Here is a 7,574-nt window from a genome sequence, read left to right as displayed (position 1 = left end):
GATTTCGAGACTGGATGTAGACTATCGAATAGATAGTTGAACCAGTATAAAAATCCTTGGTGCACACTTCTCTATCTCTATACTCTTTATCTTGATAATACATGTGTTCTTGGATCTCAGTTTTGAATAAGTTTTGAATCTATTATTGTTAAATTGGAAATAATATTAAACAAGTTTGTTTTAATATTAAGTTCATCACTTAGGAAGGAATTGGATAATCTGGTTAATAATATTGTGTACAACTTTCTAAGGATAGAGGCCATTCCACCAACATACACCGCATTCACATAAACTCATTTAATCAAACACATGCACCATATTCATTTGAAATCAAATATCACAATGATATCAAATACCACAATAATATCAAATATCACAATAATATCAAATATCACAATAATGTTAAATAACACAATAATATCAAATATCACACATTTAACGAAATTAAATCAATCAACACCTTATAAATATTTCTATTCCACATTTTAATCTCACAATTTTCTTATTTGCACATTAATTAATTTATCACTCAAAGGGCTACTATTATCACTCAAAATCTATGTAATTCATAAAATGGTCAAAATTATAAAATAGTTAGAAAATAGTCAAAATTATAAAATAAATAAATATAACAACAATATTTTATATTAATTACTAAATCATAATAAATATATATAAAATCACAATACCATAACAAGTATTTAAAAATAAAGAAACTCAAACACAACATTACTAATATCTAAAGATAATTATTTATAAAGTAAATAATTAAAATAAGAGATACTTAGAAATAATTAAAATATAAATATGTGCACACTTTACAAATAATCAAACATACAAGAAAATATCATATTAATTACCACATTAACTCACATATACACTTAAAATTGCATTAACTCACATATACACTTAAAATTGCATAAAATCTTATTCTTAAAAATATTACACTAAAATACTATTATTTTTAGAAAAATATATGAAATAATAAAATATAATATTTATTATTTGTGAAGTGAATACTATTTTTTTCATCATATAGGTAGGGCCTGACAAGCCTAGTGATTCTGGGGAAGTACAACTGAATGAGCCTGATCATGACGGTCTACTATTTATCCTTAAAGCAACATTGTTAGACCTTGGAGGTATTCGGGAGGGGAATTCTTAGGTGACTTGTAGGTAGCACTCCAAATGTCGTGTGTTACCATGCAACACACGTTTACCTCGACTGTCGCGTATATGTGTCTCGGGTTGAGTTGAGGGGATCTATGAGGACAAGGCCAATTTGAATTGTCCTTCCATCGAGATGGTGGCATAGTATCAAGCCTCCTAACCAAGTACTTCAGAGTTAGAATGGTACCACATTGTGAAGTAGAATCTAAGCTCATGCATAGCATTACATTTTATTGTGATTGTTTTGTTGTGATTAATATGTATCGTGGGTGGTGATAATCTCTCTTAGACGATTTGATGTTATATAGAAATTTGTTGATTTTCCTTGAGTGATTTTGACTTTTTAATGTGATATTTTCTTGATGGAATGTTTGTGTAATGATATGGTTCTATTATGATTGTTTGTGTGTTCTTCTTACTTGTATTATATTGTCATCATGATTTCAAAACTCACCTCCTTTGTTGTTTTTGTTTGACTGGTTTGGCCCTATGTTTGCGAAATCGCGGTTATTACAGGTTAATGAATCTTGAAGTTCAAGTTTGGGAGGAACCACACTCTGATAGGTGATACCGGGAATAAGGGCTTAAATTGTATTTTACTTATTTAATTTGAAACGAGTTTTTGTATGAAAATGTTAGAAGTACTAGTAAGTTTTAAATTAAATCAAGTAATAATACTTAAATCAAGCTTGTTGAGATTACACTATTTTAATGGAGAAAATAAGTTTAAAGTGTTCTTTTTGATTTTTGAGAAACGTGATATCCTAAGTTAAAAATAAAAGTTTTTATTTTCTTGGAAACATAATTTTATTTACATGCTGCAAATTTTATAGAAATATAATATAAATTATTATATATATTATTTTGGGGTATGGGGTGTCACAGTTTTCATTACGTTAAATAGACATGATTTAATTTCTTCTAATAATATGGTTTTATTTTAACTGTTACAGTTATGACTAGTGGTGCGAATGGACAACAAAAAAGATGTATTGAACTCATCTAAAAAAACTTATGTTTACTCGCAACATGCAGAAAGACATGCGTTTAAAATATCCGAATAAAAATGGTTTTGGACATTGTGTTAGTGCAAACCGTTTTACTCCATATTGTTGTATTTGCGCATATGATTGTCAAACCTAGAACAAAAATACGATAGTTGCTCTATATTTAATGTAAAAGCATATCAAAATATAGTTAATAAATTTCACAAATTTACAATTTATGTTTTAAAAGTGTATTAAGCATTTTGGTATCCTTTACTGCAATTAAAACCAAAACATGAGAGATTTTTATTTTATTTTAGAAGAAATGGTAAATTATACCATAATTAACTCACAAAATTATTAAGTCTCGGATTTAAACTCGAGACAAGACGTTCAACCTTACAATATCGGCATTCGCCAGTTGGACTAGGGCTTAAGGAGAAAACTTGAGAGGTTTATTATAGTGTAATTTTAGTTAAATATTTCAACTAAAGTATAAGTTTTTTACATTATTTTAAAATTTGGGAGAACGGTAATGACTAAAAAAACAATTAACAAGTACATAGACGATAATAATCATAACCATGTATCTAGAAAATGGTACTAATTCATACATTTATAAATTTTAGAGGCAATCATATAAGTTTTCAAAAGTACGAGCATTGAAATGTCATTGTAATTAAATGGTACAGAGTTTGCAAAACATCCTCTGTTGTACTAAAAAATAAAATGAATTTCAACTTCAACACACATAACTATAGAATCTTATCGTTTGATGTCTGAATTCATGCCTCAGGCCGTTTTATCTGCTACAATTTGCTAGATTCAGTGAGTACCAGATTCATCCTCTAATTATATTAGATAATTTTAAGCTGGAGGTGGAACTTGGAAGTGAAAATCTGCCAAGGTTTGATCATAAGGAAAACTTTTAACTGAGGAAGTTTGATTAGAGAAGTAGAGATTAAGGAAGTTCAAATTAGGGGAAGTCTAGCTAGATAAAGTCTAGTTGGAGTGAGTTTGGGTCAGATATAATCTGATTAGAGGAATTCAAATTTAGGGTAAATCTAGATCAAATGTAATATGATAAGAGGAATGTAATATCGGAGGAATTCTAATCAGAGGAATTCTGATTAGAGGATGTCTGGATTTGATTAGGGGGAAAATGGAAGAAATTCCCCATTTTGACCCTTGGGAATTACTTATTTATTGCTTCTATCCCTTCCTATTCTTATTAAAATATCTTTGTCCTGAATTAATCATGTTAATATTTAAAATCTCTTATTTTTCTAAGTTTTTAAATAAGTGCGTTATTACACAACCAAAATTATCTATTTTGTACCATCCAACCAACGGTCTATGTAACACCCCTAATTTTGTAATAAACTATTTTATTAATGAAATATTATTTTAAATAATTAATTTGGTTTTAAAATTATTTTAGAATACATGTTGATAAATTTTGTGATTAGTTTTCGTTATAAGGGTGCATTAGATGATGTGCTACTTTTATACAAATTGGACTAAATGACTAATCTAAATAAAAAATATTATATTTTATATATTTTTTTTAAATAATATTCTATTAAAATATTTTAAAGAATAAGATTTTTGGTGATTTTACACGTATATGCACGTACGCAATTAATGTGATATTTTACAATGCATTTGATCGATGTTAAGTGTGTACGTAGTTATATTCCAATTATTTATAACTATTTTCTATTTTTAGTTATTTATTTTATAAATAATTATCTAGAGATAGTAGTAATATTGTATTTGATTTCCTTAATTTTTATATACTTGTTATGGCATTGTGATTTTATAATTATTTATTTTGAATTAGTAATTAATATAAAATATTGATATTATATTTATTTATTTTACAATTTCAAATATTTCTAACGATGGTAGTAATTTAATATAAGTATTTTGAAAAATAAGTATAATTATAGTGATTAATTTGAATATGAGAGTTTTGGTTACAAATCTATTTTAAAAGATTAATTATTTTATTTTATAAATTATTACTTTTGAAATATTAATAATGTTTTATTAATTAAATTGTTATTTTAAAAAAATAAAATAAAAATTGTAACAGTGAAACATAAAAGTAGACTAATGGGCTTTACCCATGTGTGAAAAGGATTTAAATTATTAATAAAATAAAATAAATTTTTCACTGTTACAAATAAATATTTTTTTTATTAAGATAAAGAGTATCACATAATCATAAGCATGTCACATAGATCCAAAATTTCCATCAAACATAATGAATTCGAGATCATAGTATCAAACAACACAATCCTTTTTGAAGTACACATACTTATGTTTTAAATTCGGTGCAAATATAGTCTCAACCCGATGTCACTATCAGAGCGGGAATTCCCAAAATAAAATACTCAAAATAACATCAACACAATGCATAATAAGGAAGGTCTCCAAGGCATGGTGGCTTCCGCCTCTCTTGATGGTATTAGTCATCACCTGCAACTTACAACTCGTCTGCGTCCGTCGCAAACGCCAAACACAAACAACGAGGGGTGAGTATCGAAATTATGTAACAGCATAAAATACACGACGGTAACACGCAAACAATCAAATTATCACAATCTCAAAACAGTCAAGTGTATAATATCAACGACTTATCAAATTCATTCATAATAAGACAATCAAAATAATGAAATGCTATGCATGTCCTATACTCTATACTTCATCATTTGGTACCATTCTACTCTGAAGTACTTGGTTAGGAGGCCTGATACTATGCCACTACAAGAGTGGACGGACAATTCATGAATGGCCAAGTCCTCATAGATCCCCTCAACTCAACCCGAGACACATATACGCGACGGTCGGGGTACTCTTGTGTTGCACGGTAGTTCCCGGCCTTAGGGAATAACCCACTAATCCACTTAGGAATTCCCCACTAGGTGTACCCCCAAGGTCTATCAGTCTTACCTTACAGTTCGACTGTAGCCCTCCACGATCAGGCTCATTCAGTTGTACTTCCCCGAATCACTAGGTTTGTCAGACCCTCCCTATATGATGACAAAACAATCCTAACTCCAAATCTACAACACATATCTCAGACTTACTCGATCATCACTACTCACTAAGTTTCAGTTTGACTTCACGATATTCGTCATCATATATCTTTATCAGTCAATCACAATAAAATCACAATATTTGGTTTACACTACTCACAATACACAATCCAATTTCATCAATCACATAATAAGGAATTCAATCGGTGATACATTCTAGTAATATCATAAATTCAATCAAGTAACAAAACATTCAAGTTCAAATCATTCATACATTAACAATCAACATAAGATTTCATAAAATCAGGCAACAGGCAATCTTAATATAAACAAATTCACGACAATTCTACAAGTTGCTAAATTATATTTTAGTCCTCACTATTACCATCCACATCTTATTAATTAATTATTATTACTTTAAGTATTATTTTGATACTAGGCCGTATTGCTTTCGAGAACATGGTACATATCAAAAGATATATATATATATATCAAATTCACAATCTTAAAATAATTATCAAATTCACTTTTAAGATAATTATCGAATTCACTCATAAAATAATTATCAAATTCACTATCTTAAAATAATTATCAATTTCACAATCCTAAAATAATTATCAAATTCACTATCCTAAAATAATTATCAAATTCGCTCCTAAAATAATCATCAAATTCACTATATTAAAATAATTATCAAATTCACTCCTAAAATAATCATCAAATTCACTATCTTAAAATAATTATCAAAGAACACATATTAACACTCATATAAAAAATAGTATCGCATCATTACACTATTTAAAATAAGGTAATGAGAAATTGGGGTGTTACATTTCTCCCCCTGTTGAAGAAATTTCGTCCTCGAAATTTACCTGACAAGAACAGTTCTGGATAAGAATCGTGCACCTGGCTTTCGACCTCCCACGTAGCACTTTCGCCAGTAGCACCTCCCCAGACAACCTTAACCAATGAAATCGTCTTACCTCTTAATTCTTTGGTCTTTTGGTCCTCGATCCGTAGCGGTAAGGTCTCAAAAGTTAAATTCTCTTTTATTTGGACCTTGTCTGACTCAATCACATGTGAAGGATCGAAAATGTACTTGCGAAGTTGAGACACATGAAAGACACTGTGAAGATTAGTGAGAGAAGGAGGTAACGCGATCTGATATGCCACGTTACCGACACGCTTAAGAATCTGGTAAGGTCCTATAAACCGATGAGTAAGCTTTCGCATTTTTAATGCCCGACCAACCCCAGTTGTTGGAGTAACTCTCAGAAATACATGATCACCTTCTTGAAATTCGAGGTTTTTCCTTCTTTTATCATGGTAACTCTTTTGCCTACTCTAAGAGGCTCTCATCTTTTCCTGAATCATTTTCACTTTATCAGTAGTTTGTTGAACAATCTCAGTTCCTAACACAAGGTTATCACCCGTCTCAAACCAACATAGAGGGGTCCTACATCTTCTCCCATACAACGCCTCAAAAGGGGCCATTCCAATGCTAGAGTGGAAACTATTGTTATAGGTAAACTCTATAAGTGGCAAAAAGCTATCCCATTTTCCATTTTGTTCCAACACACAAGCTCTCAACAAGTCTTCTAGGGATTGATTGGTTCGCTCAGTCTGACCATCTGTTTGTGGGTGGTAGGCTGAACTCATCCTAAGGTTCGTACCTAAAGCGCTTTGTAAACCTTGCCAAAACTTAGAGGTAAACCTAGGGTCTCTGTCCGAGACTATACTTGATGGGATTCCATGCAACTTCACAATTTCCTTTATATATATTTCAGCTAACCTTTCCATAGAATAAGTTATGTTTATCGGAATAAAGTGAGCAGACTTAGTTAATCTATCCACAATGACCCAAATGCTATTGTACCTTTTTGGAGTTCGAGGTAAGCCTACCACAAAGTCCATAGAGATGCTATCCCACTTCCATTCGGGAATGCTCAAAGGTTGCATCAAACCTGAAGGTTTTTGATGTTCTACCTTAGATTTTTGGCAAGTCAAACAAGCATACACAAATTCAGCAACATCTCTTTTCATTTTAGGCCACCAAAATATCTTCTTGAGGTCCTTATACATCTTTGTGGCTCCAGGGTGAATACTTAGACAACTCCTATGTCCTCTAAGATCATCTTTCTTAACTCCTCTACATCGGGAACACAAATCCTCTCCTTAAATCTCAAAATTCCATCCACACCTATTTTAAAGTCAGGTTCTCTCCCTTGGTCAATCGACTGTAACTTATCTAAAAGATACAAATCCAACTTATGACTCTTTTCAATCTCTTCCAATAGTCCACTAGTTACCTTCAACATTCCCAATTTAATACTTTCTGGTGTCACTTCACAAACTAAACTAAGGTCTCTAAACT

The 7,574-nt window shown here is 30.6% G+C and overlaps 1 pseudogene; it reads right to left on the bottom strand.

Annotated features, from left to right (window-relative positions):
• Positions 1-3,023: 3,023 nt before the first annotated feature.
• On the bottom strand, positions 3,024-6,559 carry LOC113784237 (uncharacterized; annotated as a pseudogene).
• Positions 6,560-7,574: the final 1,015 nt, after the last annotated feature.

This window comes from Cicer arietinum, chromosome 3, assembly GCF_000331145.2.
Source record: "Cicer arietinum cultivar CDC Frontier isolate Library 1 chromosome 3, Cicar.CDCFrontier_v2.0, whole genome shotgun sequence".
Taxonomy (NCBI): Eukaryota; Viridiplantae; Streptophyta; class Magnoliopsida; order Fabales; family Fabaceae; genus Cicer; species Cicer arietinum.
Note: the sequence above shows the minus strand (reverse complement) of the source record. Positions and strands in the feature narration are given on the sequence as shown.